The sequence below is a fragment of the Dermacentor andersoni genome, chromosome 3, assembly GCF_023375885.2.
Source record: "Dermacentor andersoni chromosome 3, qqDerAnde1_hic_scaffold, whole genome shotgun sequence".
NCBI lineage: Eukaryota > Metazoa > Arthropoda > Arachnida > Ixodida > Ixodidae > Dermacentor > Dermacentor andersoni.
The window spans coordinates 80,246,211-80,260,198 of NC_092816.1; positions in this window are offsets into that span (position 1 = coordinate 80,246,211).

A 13,988-nucleotide genomic window follows, 5' to 3' on the forward strand; every position below is an offset into this window, starting at 1 on the left:
GTTGTAGTGTTGGTATGCCGCTGCACCACGGGCAGTCGGGCCTGTAGTGAGTGGGGAACATGGCATTCTGTAATTTAAGCTGGGGGAATACCCCAGTCTGAATTTTGCACCAGCTGACAGCTTCCTCTCCACTGAGTTGTGGGTGAGGGGGAGAGTATTTCTTTCTGAAGATCTTTCCCCGGAGGAGATGCTGAAGTGGCGAAAAACGCACGCATACGACGTCGCATATCAAGACTCACTCCGCAAGGACGCCATCGCTGCCACGGCCAAGGCTGCTGCATGGAAACAGATAATCTCCAGGAATAACAAACTGAGGCCTCACAAATTACCCGAAGGCTCATACAAGGCTATTCTTAGCATTCGCGGAGGTTTTCACGCCTGCTGCTTCCGCCACTTCCAACTCACCTAGCTTCTCTCTACGGCAACCGGCATTCCAGCCACTGCCAAGACGTCGTTACCATCAACCCCACCACCAACACAGTTACCCTCAGCACGGAAAGCTGCGCTATCTTGAAGAAATATCTCGCCATCAAGTCGCTCACGGCCGACGGCCAAGAGCCCGAAGTCACCTCCTACAGCGTTCCAAACTCCGAGACGTGAAAAGGTGTTATCTACATCGACAAAGCATGCCTGGGAGAAGTTATCTACGAAAAAAAACATTCTACCCATGCTTCGTGAGTGCAACCCACAAATGTACTTTTTGGAAGCCACGCGAATGGGAAAAACTTCCGACGCAGTCCTCGTGACTTTCTTGGGAACGAAAGTTTCTTTTTGGGTCGAATATTAAATGGCGATGCTCCGGTGCAAGCGTTTTCGACAACAAATGGAGGCCTGCACACGCAGTTGGAAAGTTGGACATTGACCAGACGTGTGCTCTACGCACACTGAGGATACTTGCCATAAATGCGGAACTGTGAATCATCCGACTTATGATGCGTGCATTTGCGAGTGTGTACTATGTAGTGGAAGTCATGAGACTGGATCCATTCAGTGTGCACTACGATATCAGCCCAAAAACTCACTACCCAAGGCTGACAAGACTCCGCCTCAATACAATACCAAGTCTGCTCCTTCGCGCAAGAAGCAAGGGCCTCTTCCTAAGAAAAAACAAGATGAAAATTGGCCTCTTCTATCCGCTGCTCTCTCTAACAACAAATCAAGCTTTCCTCAGGTAAGCGGGGCATCGGTAGCTTCCCACAGCTTACCTAAACCTAAGCAACCTGAGGCCCCCATCTGTGCCCCCCTACAGCAGTTTCAGCAAGAAAATCGTCGTCTGCGTAAGCAAATTCTCGACCTCCAAACCCCTTTTCCATGTACAACTACTACCGCTCGATCTCAACCATCTACTGATGAACAACCCACTGTAACTCCTCCCGCTCTCAGTGAGAAATACCATGATACTATAACCATGGACACTTCTCCTCCCACTACCATAACCGCCACAAAGCGCAAATCTATTCATGATGGGAGAGATACTTGGGAGGAACACGATAAACTAAGTCGTAAACTCGCCGGACACATTAGTAACTCTAATAGCTTTGAAGCCTTTCAAAAACGCATGGACGCCGTAGAAGCCAAACTTGAGTCCCTCGCTACTAGCGTTCATAACCTCAGTACCCATATAAATGCTAAATTTTGCCAGGATCGCGCGTCACTTACACACATTCAGGAGCGATTCAATCAAATTATCGAAAGACTCGATCGACTGCATAGCCGCGTCCCCTAGGCGCTCCAACCTAGTTGTGTGGCAGTGGAACTGTAGGGGCTTTTCGAAAAAGAAGGTGCGTCTGCAACAATACATAGCCAATCTCACACAACCGCCCGCAGTCATTGCTTTACAATAAACGAATGGTTACATTAAATTCCCTGGATACAACACATTCCAATGCAGAAGATGCGAACGTCCCAATACCGCGATCCTAGCACAAAAGCATTTGAGTGTTACTTGCTCCCATTTCGAGCGTATTATAGAAATACTTCCTAAAAAGACCAGGTCGGCTCCTATTTACATCCTTAACGTTTACAGCAGTCCCAGCACTAAACACCACCGTTTTACTACCGTTTTTTGCTCGTGCTAAACAGGAAGCTCGGAGAAACCCGCTCCTCATTTTTTGGCGATTTTGACTCTCCAAATCAGCTATGGGATCACACTACTTCTAAAGCTAAAGGATGAGCTTCATGGACCCACATTCAGGATCATCAACTCACCCTCCACAATGAGTTCGACACACCCACTCTCTTAGAAAATAGTGTCTCCAAAGATACATTACCAGATCTCACCCTCACTTCTCGAGTTAACATAACTAAATGGGAAAACCTTCAAATAAATTTTGGTGGCGAACACTGCGTCATTCAGATTTATGTTACTTTCTCTCACAAGCCCTTTCACACTCTGCCTCCCAAGGAAACAGATTGGGAAAAAATTTCGGAAAACTTGCGCAAATATTGATCCCAATTCTATATTTGATCTACAGCAATGGATCAGTCAACTCCAAACGGACGTTGACAGTCATACAACAACTATGCCACCCGATGCTCCCTTTCAAACAGCTAATGCCAAACTACTACATATGTGGCAAGCGATGGAATCACTATTAAAGCGGTGTAAAAGATGCCGCCATAACCGCAGGCTTCGCATCCGTGTAGCTATACTTTATGATGGCATCCTAGCATATGCGACCCAACTAGTTAATCATCAATGAGGGCTCCGACTTTGGGGTGTAGGTGGGGGAGGCAGAAGGCTGGCGATACATTTCGGGACAGCAATGTTCAACGAGGGTAGTGTGTTATACAAGAATAAAGTATAAATATGTCTGCAGTTATATTACAATGTAATATAGCAGGGTGCGTTGTTGGGCCAGTTGGTTCATTGTATTTGGAAAGATTGGATGCGCTTTGTAGACGATCACAAGGAAGAAGACGGGACCGGTGCCTGTCCTGTTTTCTTCCTTGTGATCGTCTACAAAGCGCATCCAATCTTTCGAACTGCAATGTAATCTAGTGCAATACAGTTGTAACAAAAGTAAAACACGAGTAATAGTAGCTCAAACACATGAAACAAGCAAAAAAATATAAAAATAAAAAGATCAGAAGACGTCAGCGACTCATTCGACTCTGAAATAATTTAAAACGCTAGCAGCATCACCTGGCAGTGGTTACCAAGGTCCCCTTTGCTTGTTTTGGGATCCCTGCTTTTTGCGAAAATCAGTTCGTTCACCCACCACTGGGAGTTGCACAAGACCCCCACCGCTATAGGGTTGTTTGTGAGGCGTAAAGGGTGCAATAATAAAAAGAAAGAGATTGGTAATAATTGGCGAAAAGACGATTGGTAATGCGTGTTTCGGCAATGTGCACGAGGACGCATTGTAGTCCAGGCTAGGTTATCGTTGCGGAATATGCTAGTGCCAGTGTGCCTTTTTTATAACGACGACGCCACCTCCTCTAAGACCATACGGTCCCGATAACGTGCACTGAAGCTTAAGTTACTGCGAAAAACGTTGTGATAAGTGATGTCTCTGTGCTGCCAAGATTCTATTAAGACTACGATGTTAGCACACGTATCTTCAATAAAGCTGCTGAGTTCGACAGGCTTTGGTATCCAACTTCGACTATTATTAGACGCGATCGTGAATGGCGAAAATTGCAAAGCTAGTGGTTGTGCCAGCACACGAGAAACGGTTTCTTCGACATCAGTGATTGCTATAGCGCTTCTGGGTGGTACTGCGTTTGCCACTGAGCTAGATGAGGCCTTTGCGCATTCGCTAACGGCATCGGTTACGTGATTATAAGAGCAACATTTCTCCCCAAAGTACCAATTGGTTAAACTTAGCTTATCTTCCCATTTGCAGGACTTGGCACATAGCCGAAGCGCAGTCATTTCTAATTGTGTAGGCGGTGTTAGCTTAAATTAGGCCCAAGTGACTATATGCTCACGTTTTATTTGAAGTTGGTGAACTTGACGCTGATCGGCCGTGTTTTATTTGCTCAAGGACGTCTCTATGCGATGAGTCAGTTTGATGCTGCAAAGATTGCATTAGAAATCAAGAATGTTTTTTGCATAATGCCCTAACATTTTATGGGGATTGTTTACATGATCTGTTATCGGTATCTTGTGAGCCTAGGCACAGGTGTTTGTTTGTATGGAGGGGTTGGCTTAGATCAATATTCTCGGCTTTTAGGGCAGATATTCCATTGCTCAACCGATGACCTTCAATGATAATTTCCCGATATTTGGTCTGATTGTTTGCTTCAGGTTCGAGGGTGGACAGTCTGCAGCTTAGAGATTATATTTCCATAGCTCGGATTTCATGGGTTTTCTCGAGGTCTTCTACTTTGGTGCGTTGGGTTATTTGCGAGTCTTGTAGCGAACTTTATAGCGCTTATAAAGACGTTAGGGCCTGTATTTACACACGCGGGTTTCATTTACGCAAGCACGTCCCTCGGGAGTGCGGGATTTGAGCTTACAAAGGGCAGCTGCCGTACTCTTCTTTTGCGGGGCTTAACTGGAGCTGAACGTTTTGCTTGACAGTGAGGATCGTCGTCTGAGACCCTCTGGTGATTTGCCGCATGTGCACTGGAGACCAGCGAGATGGCAGCATACCAACCGTATACCGTTCTCCCTACATTTATTCGAGAAGGTGGCGGCGATATGGTGGTTGGAGCTACTGTGGCGGGCACCAGCCAGACAGGCCGAGAAAAAAATTACGCACTTCTCGTTTGTTCGCGACACGAGCGTCGCGTGATGAGCAGCGCTGGAGATTGTGGTGGGGCGCGATGGGAAGACGAGGCTGCACAGACAGCTTTAAAACAGCGCATGTAGCAGGGATGAAAGTCCCACCACCGCTGCGTTACCTGGTCCAAAGCCGTGCACCGGCTTCAACGTACCCATAGCATAGCGGTCCGACGAATAATGATTGCATGAATTAAGTGCTGTTATTATTGCCGCCAACTTGCGCTAGTGACGCACTGACGTGCAAATTTGTGACCCTGCTCCTGTAAAGGTGCACCGTTGATGTCGGCGCCACGGTGCCGGAATGACAGCTTCTGATGCCATAAAATTTGGGAGACCGAAAAAGAAAACAACCTTTACGGCCTTAGCTCCAGCTTCTTCACAGAGAAACTTGAGGCTTTGCGCAGAAGCTTTCGGTAACTACGGCAGACAGTCAAGATGCTACCTTCCTGTGCTCCTGCTGAAGAAAGACAACGCATGTAAGCAACATTGGACGTTATACGTCAGAATAATCAAGGTACACGGGGTACCCTCGGTCAATACGCGTTTCTGAAAAGAAAATACTGTGCAACTCTACATCAATGACGGGAATCACGTGCAATATTTATTGAAACTGTTTGACAGGTATCGGCATGAAACATTCAGGAAGGCAGTGTATTCAAGTAGTAATCAAATCAGGTTTTTTTTCCCTTGAAATTCTATTCACTCGCTCAGCGTACGTTCGCTCAGGTCATGGTCTTGATAGACATGTGCGCATCTGCAGTACTTAACAAAAAACACACAGCTATGGCATTGCTCAGAGGCCACCGCTGACGTATATACCCTGTGCAGACGCAGTACTTCTGGCTTTGTAGAACCAACAAGGAGCAGAGAACGCAGAGATGAAATTTCTTGTTTTTCACCTTTACGTCCATTTGTGCCCTTCATACTGATTCAAACTCAGCCGGTGCGCTTGGCTTAACAAACGAGGCAAAAGGATGTCGACTCCCCCTCCGTGCCGGCGGCTTGGAAAGGTTGAAGCTTTGAATTTGCTGAGACATAGTATTTTTTGTATTTTAATTCGTCGGAACTCAATGAAAACTGAGCCTGTCTACCTTTAACAGCCGAACTCTGTCGAGTGAGGCTAGCTTAGCAGGACTCTTCGAAAAACTATCAGATGTCTGGTATATTATCGGCCTTAGTGTGATTAGAAGAACTGGTGAGGCCAGTACATTGCTGAATAACGGCCATGTCCTCTGCTATAGAGGTCTCCCGGATAAGAGGCAATACGGGGTAGGATTCCCAATCCATAAAGACATAGCGGGCAACATTGACGAATTCTACAGCACCAACGAGAGGGTAGCAGTAGTCGTAATGAAACTCAATATGAAGTATAAATTAAAGGTGGTACAATTTTACTCTCGAACATCCAGCCACGACAATGAGAAAGTAGATCAGTTGTATGAAGATGTTGAATTAGCGATGAGTTAAGAGGAAACTCAGTATATTGTAGGAATGGTCGATTTCAATGCAAAAGTGGGGAAAAAGCAGGCTGGTGACCATGCAGTTGGCAACTACGGCGTCGATTCTAGGAACGCTAGAGGAGAGATGCTGGTAGAATTCGCAAAAAGGAATAAGCTTCAAATAATGAACAACTTTTTGCGGAAGCGTAGCAACAGAAAGCTGACCTGTAGAAGCCCTAATGGTGAAATACGAAATGAAATTGACTTCACATTTTCTGCTGATCGCGCATACTGCAGGATGTAGACATGATAGGTAGGGTAATGTGCAGTGATCATAGGAGTGAGGGCTAGGATTCACCTCAATTTCAACAGAGAAATAGTAAAATGGTTCAAGAAGAAAGTGCTCAACCTAGAGGCATTAAGGGTAAAAGCCAACAAATTCAAGCTTGTACTTGGAAACAAATATGCAGCCTTAGAAGAGGGGGATGATGATGACATAGAGATAATCAATGAAACCCTAACTAGGTTGGCTTCAGAGGCAGCAATTCAAGTGGAAGGCAAGGCATCAACGCAACCGGTATCCAAGCTTTCCCAAGTAACCAGGAACCTAATAAAGAAACGAAAAAAATTAAAGTCTTCAACTCAAGAGATAAGATAGAATTCGCGGAACTGTTAAAACTGACGAACCAGGCGAAAATAAGTGATATTCGAAACTATAACGTGAGAAAGACTGAACAAGCTGTAAAAAATGGACGCAACCTGAAATGAGTGAGAAAGAAGTATCGGATATTACAAACCAAGATTTACGCACTGAAAGATAAGCAGGGTAATGTCAACAGCAATCTCGAAGACATAGTAAAAGCAGCGCAAGAATTCTATACTGACCTGTACAGTACCCGTAGGAGTCAGGATGCCTCAATTAGAAACAGTAATGAACAAGGGATTTGGAGCCGGCACACTTGCCGACATGACGCTAACGCCACTGTTGCTGGTGCAGGTTAGTCATTACTATCCATCTGAATCGCAGAAGCTAGTGTGTGCGTTGCCGGCGCCGCCCATGATGCCAAGTGTTTGTAACAAAAATCGCGGACGCAGCATGCACAGATTGCGTCTCAAGGGATTTCGTTTATATTCCAACAGAGTGCACTACTTGATTTTGTTGTTAATACGCGCGGGGGACGTTGAACTAAATCCATAACCTACTAACACACCAGAGATGGAACTGCTGCAATATTTGTGAATGTTTGTGCAGTGGGCAGGAAACTTTAATTTTAAAGTTAAACGGCATCGAAGCCAGGTTCGAAAGGAATGAGAACATGCTCATGGAAGTGAAAAATAATCTTAGCCAAACTCAGAACCAGATAAAGGACATCAGTATGATTGCTACAGCAGAACTGATAGTTGGGCGAGTTGGTACGAATTCATAGTAAAATATTTTTGCGCGCACAATTGACAAGGACACAGTGAAGGGGGACACATGAGCGCTAAGCACACACAAGATAAGCGCTCGTGTGTCCCCCTTCACTGTGTCCTTGTCAATTGTGCGCGCAAAAATATTTTACTATGAAGATGATTGCTACAGGACAGGCAGCTATAATATGGCATCTCATGCAACAGGTAAAAGATTTTCAGAAGAAAACAAATGACCTAAAGAACAAAAGTCGCCGGGAAAATCTTGTTTTCTATGCTGTTGAAGAGAAACCGCCAGAATCATTTCATGAATCCGAAGCTATGGTAAAGAATATTTGCAAAACGAGCCTTGGAATTGAACTTGGGTCTCTGGAAAGGGCACACCGCTTAGGACACTATTAAGAAAATAGAAAAAGACCAATTATTGTTAAATTTTCCTTGTACAAAGAGCGTCAGGCAGTGCTTCTTAATGCTAAAAAATTTAAGGATTCGCAGTACAGCGTAGGAGAAGATTACTCACCTGAAACAAGTACTAGGAAGAAGTTATGGGAATACGCCAAGGCAAAAAGAGAGGATAGGAACAATAAAGTGAAACTGAATTTTGACAAACTGATTATCAACGGCAGAGCTTTCAGGTGGGATGAAGACAAAGAAGAGGTCGTCCCATTGCGTAGGCAGTGACAGACCAGAAAAAAGGAGAAGTACCAATGTCGACGATTCGTCACTGTCATCGTGAACTGCCGAAGCGTAGTAAACAAAACAGCCGAGCTTTCTGGGTGCATAGAAAGTATTGACGCGGACATAGTCCTTGGCACCGAATCTTCGTTAAAGCCTTCAATTGCTGATAGTGAGGTGTTTCCAGAAAACTACGTCGTCTATCGCAAAGATAGGCCCAGTGCAAGTAGGGTGTCTTTCTGCTTGTTCATTTATCACTACAGTCTTCAGCAATTGATTACAAGTGCAATTCACTGGAGTCTGTATGGTGCAAGATAGTCCTATCTGATAATTTCACGTTCACTGTTGGAGTGGTTTATGGCTCACCCAGCTCAGATATCAGCCCAGTGCAAATATTATATGAAATTCTCACTGAGGCGTCAGCTCAGACGATACTTCTTGAGGGGATTTTGATCTGCCTGGGTTATCTTGGTGTAATGATACGTATATAAGTTCTGGCGGGCGCATGAACACTGCGCTGAAAAATATCGTAGACACGTTTGGTCTGACGCAGTACGTTACCGATCCTACTTGCAATGACGCTGTGTTAGACTTGGTGCTTTGTAACTCGCCGGATTTCGTAAGAAATGTGACTGTCATTCCGGGAATTAGCGACCATCTGGCTGTTGTTGCCGGTATCCATAAAGAATAAAAAACCGTGCGAAGTTATCCACGAGTAGAAGGGTCTACTTTTATCAGAAGGGTGACTACGATGCAATTTCTGAGAAACCTGAGTCATAGCGGCATTACGTAATCAAGGAGTACAGAACGCTTACGTAAATATCTTGGAAAATATCTACAGAGATTCTACAGCTACCTTAGTTCTACAAAATAAAAGCAGGAAGATACCTATAAAGAAAGGATTCAGACAGGGAGACACACTCTCTCCAATGCTATTCACCGCGTGCTTGGAAGAACTATTCAAGCTATTAAACTAGGAAGGCTTAGGAGTAAGGATCGACGGCGAATTCCTCAGCAAACTTCCGTTTGCCGATGACAATGTTCTATTCAGCAATGCAGACAAGTTACAACAAATGAATGAGAACCTTAACAGAGCGAGTGGAAGAGTGGGCTTGAAAATGATTGTGTAGAAGAGAAAGATAACGATAAATAGCCGAGCAAAGGAACAAGAGTTCAGGATCGCCAGTCGGCCTCTAGAGTCTGTGAAGGAGTACGGTTACCTAGGTGAATCAATCGCAGGGAACCATGATCATGAGAAGGAAATTCACAGAAGAATAAAGATGGGTCGGGTCACATAAGGCAGACATCGTGAGCTCCTGACTGGAAGCTTACCATTATCCTTCAAAAGGAATGTGTACAATCAGTGCATTTTACCGGTGCTTACATATGGGGCAGAGACTTGGAGACTGAAGAAGAAGCTTGAGAACAAGTGAAGGTCCGCGAAAAGAGCGATGCAATGAAGAACGCTAGGCATAACTTTAAGATACAGACCAAAAGCGGTTTGGATCAGAGAGAAAACGTGTATCGACGATATTCTGATTGACATTACGAGAAAAAAATAGCGCTGGGAAGGTCATGTAACGCGCAGATTAGATAATCGTTGGAGAATTAGGGTGACAGAATGGGTACCAAGAGAAGCGAAACTCAGTAGAACACGGCAGAAGACTAGGTGGTGCGACGAAATTAGCAAATTTGGGGGCGCTAGTTGGAATCGGTTGGCGCAGGAGAGGCGTAATTGAAGATGGTAGGGAGACGCCTTGGTCCTGAAGTGGACATAAAATAGACTGCTACTGATGCTGCTGAATTTGTCATAATTTCTACTGTTCATTTTGAGTCCACTGAAAACAAATAGAGCCCGCGCCATTGCCACTGCTGCTACTATGGTGACTTCGAGAGATTATGGAGAAGAAGAAACTTTATTAAACGAATGGTCCGGCAGTTTTTGTTTTGGTGGCGTCAAGTGGCGGCTTGAAGTCTTTGGACTTGGGCGGCATTTTCGGCTTACGGGAAGGCTCAGAGCTGGTCTTCCAACGCCGAACTTTTGAGATCCGCCTCTAAGCGGCGGCGAATGGGTTGAAGAAGGTGCCCGGCGGCCCCCCCAATAGAGGCGGCGTCGAGAAGATGCAAGCTCGACGCTACCTATGCACTGGTAACGTCTGCGATTATGGACGCGTCACGAACGGAGGTGGTTTCACTACCGCTTTTGCTGGCGCATTCCCAGAGCATGTGTCGCAGCGTTGCTTTCTGTCCGCAAGCTTTACACGGATCGGCTGGGTATAAAACCGGGTAGCAGTGATGTAAGACGGCAGACCTAACGTATGTGTCTGTTAAGAACACGCGTAAAGTTGCGGCCTCGTTCCTCTTTAATTTATCGTGCGGTGGCGGGAATGTGCATCTCTCAATTGCGTAGAGTTGGGTGAGGTCTTTAGACGGGGTCAGGCGGTCGCGCCACGCCCATGGTTATTCTTTTGGTTGCATTTCTGTCGTAGTGTCTCGATACGGCAGATCCCATAGTCCGCCCTCGGGGGCGGAGGCAGCGGCCACATAATCTACGGCGGCTCGGCGTGTGGGACCTCGAGCCGTGGTGTGGGCCACCTCGTTGTCCGCGATTGGGACATCAGTGTGTGCCTGGGTCCAGAGGAGGAACACCATAGAATTCTGGGATGGCAACGGTGATGTCGAGTCGCCGTCCTCAAAATTTGGATTATTCGGGCAGCTTCCTGCGAAACGCGGCCACACGTGGAGCCGCGGATTCGGCACCACGGCCAGTACTAGGCTATTGCGGCATCTTCTGCATCCTCCGTCTGTCCTGTAGTCACAGTGGCACTCGCAAGGCACCTACCTACCCGTGCGGTCGACAAAACTGCGATCGCTTGTGTGCTTCTCCCTTCTTCATACCGTGCGGCGTCTACCTACACCAGCTCGTTTCTGTTGCCAAACATCTTTTGCAGGTCGCTTGCTGGTATGTCGCGCCCCCGACGTGGTGCGTCAGGTACGTGTTCTTGGGAAGTGGTGGGATGATCAGGCAGTGGCGGAAGGAAGCGGGAACCACCATCTTTTCGCCTTGCTGATAGTGGTACGTGATGCCGGGCGACTCGAGGTTGCATTGACTTGTCTTTGACTTCGATAAGCGTTCGTATTTTGCCACGTCGATCGTGCGCCTCGAATAACCCGTCAAGTGAGTTATGAAGTGCGCGCTCTATAAACACTCCAGTACTCGCATTGAGTGGAACGCCGACGAACCTCTTTGAAAGCATTTCGTATCACGCATTCGACCTTGTTTTTTGCCGACCCTATCCATTTCAGGTAGGGGGCCACATACGTTATTCGGCTTATCGCGTACGCCTGCATGAGGCAGATCGCGCACTGTTCGTGCATACCATTGCGTCTATTCATGAGGCGACGCAAGAGTCGAATCGTCTTCGCACCGCCTCTGCGTTATGGTCATTTGCTTGCTGATTTACGGAATCCCAGGATTGTAAATTTGTCTGCGTGCGGTATGGGAGTACCGTCTGCCAACGTAATGCGTATATTGGAGTATTCCCTTTCCTCGTCGCGCAAAGTTTTACGACCTTTGCTTGTTTAAGAGTTCACACTTGGTCGCCGAACACTACAGGCCCCTTCCCCGCAAGTAATCCTCTACCGCACCTACTCCCCCCTGTAGCGTTTGCTCGACATGAACGTCACATCCTCCCCCGGGAACCCAGAGAGTGACGTCCTCCGCATAGACTGTAATGGAAGCCTTCTACTACGGTTAATTTCTCGGGTACACCGAGTAAAACTAAATTAAAGAGTAATGGTGATATGACGGACCCATCTAAAATTCCGGCGATTCTTCGTCGCCAACGACTACGCTGCACGCCTGCCCGCAAGGAAATGTCTAACGTAATTGTACGTTCTTTGGCCTAGTCCTGGTGTTTTTACTGTTTTTAAAATCGCTTCGTGTTTAACGTTGTCAAGTGCCTTTTTAACATTTAGGCCGAGAATTGCCTTATTGGAGCTTGTAGTGTCGTCTACCATCTGACACACGCAGCCCCATCACAGCGTTAACAGGAGGAGCATCTCCGTAGGAGATCCATTTTCAGCAGGAAGCGCTAGAGGGTTTTCGCAACAAAGTCGCTTTGCTTCATTTTCACTAGAACAAGCTCAACATTACGCCCGACGTTGACGACGAGCTGCGGCTACTGCTCCTCTCTGCACAGTCGTCGACTCAGCCCGACATTACCTGTTCGCAGCTGGGCTCGTAACTATACAATTCGCTTCTTCAGCAGTGGTTCGTTCCTTGCAAGGAGGCGCCATAACGTGATCCGGAAGAGTTAACACAGGTGTCCAGACTATGAGGTGCACATGTCACATCCCTTGACCAGGGCCACTAAGCGATGCTGTTGTTCAATATGAATATGATGATGATGATGATGACGATTTATTTGCGTCCATTTTGAAACGGGGTCGTGACCAGCAGTCACCCAGCCTGTTTGAGTAAATCGGGTCCTACTAGATCCCCATTGAAAAACACAAAAGAAAAGTTCACAGTTAGTCGTATTTCCGGATGTTCAGTTGTCTGACGTCTCTTGTCCGACATCGTGTAGTCTCACGTTCTGTAGTTCTTTATGAATATTTAATTAAAAAGTCAAAAAGAGTTCTTTAGGACCATGTAAACTTGTTAGTGCAAAAAATTTAAAAAGAAATTAAACGAAACTTTTAAAAAAGATTATCAACCGGCGATTTCTAGTTAGGACCTAACGCTTCTGAACCCAGTATTTGAGGACTGCGTGGCGCCGCTCTTTCTTATTTATTTCCAGCTTAGCTACAAGCCTAAATAGGAGTTTGTGATGACATATCACACTCATTTTATATGTATGAAAAGATCCAACACTGGCATCACATCTCCAACGCCGTCAATCGCATTGCACTAATCTCGTATTTTCAGTAATTTCCAAAAATATTCATGCACAGATCGACCTTCAACATCGCAGTGTCTATATGCTAACGAACTATACCACACTGCGTGCAGCCGGAGCAAAAAAAAACACGTTCACCTGTTTAAAATTCCGTCCAGGCGGTAAGAAAACAATTGCCGTGTGGCTTGAGGGGCAGGTGGATCTTGAAAGTTATCAGTAATATATCCCAAAAGAATATGACGTTGTTGCAATCAACAAAATGATGTTTAATATATTCAGCTTTGTTGCACTGAATTCATCTGCTTCTCCATGACACATGAATGCCTCTTCTAACCGTTCTTAACAGGCAATGTTCTCATGTGAAGTTTGATGAAAAGTGAGCCATACACATACTGTCCACAGTTCTCGATTTCCTAGTCTTTTTTTATCTCACTCATGTGACATGGGAGCTTCCAGTATACTTCACTATAGCAAAACTAGGAAAAGAACGGAGCTGCCGATCGCTTAACGCATGCTTTTCCGGAAAAAGCAAACTTACCCTAGCACAATTTCTTCGTTTACGCCACTTAATTTACTGCTATCTATATTAGTTTAAAAGCTCGAATCTTTAATTCGGCTTCCGGAACTAATTGAATAGTACTGAACCCGTCGTTACCCATAATGCTCACGTAATTTACATGCAATTTTATGGCTGCGAAAGAAAATTTCTTTGGGAACTGCACCAAAGATTTTTTCTCGGAAATCATTAAACCAGAGAACCATCGGGTTAAAACTACAAAACCAGTGATCTTTTAAAAATAAAAGTCGAAATGCGCCCCAATGGAATGCGCG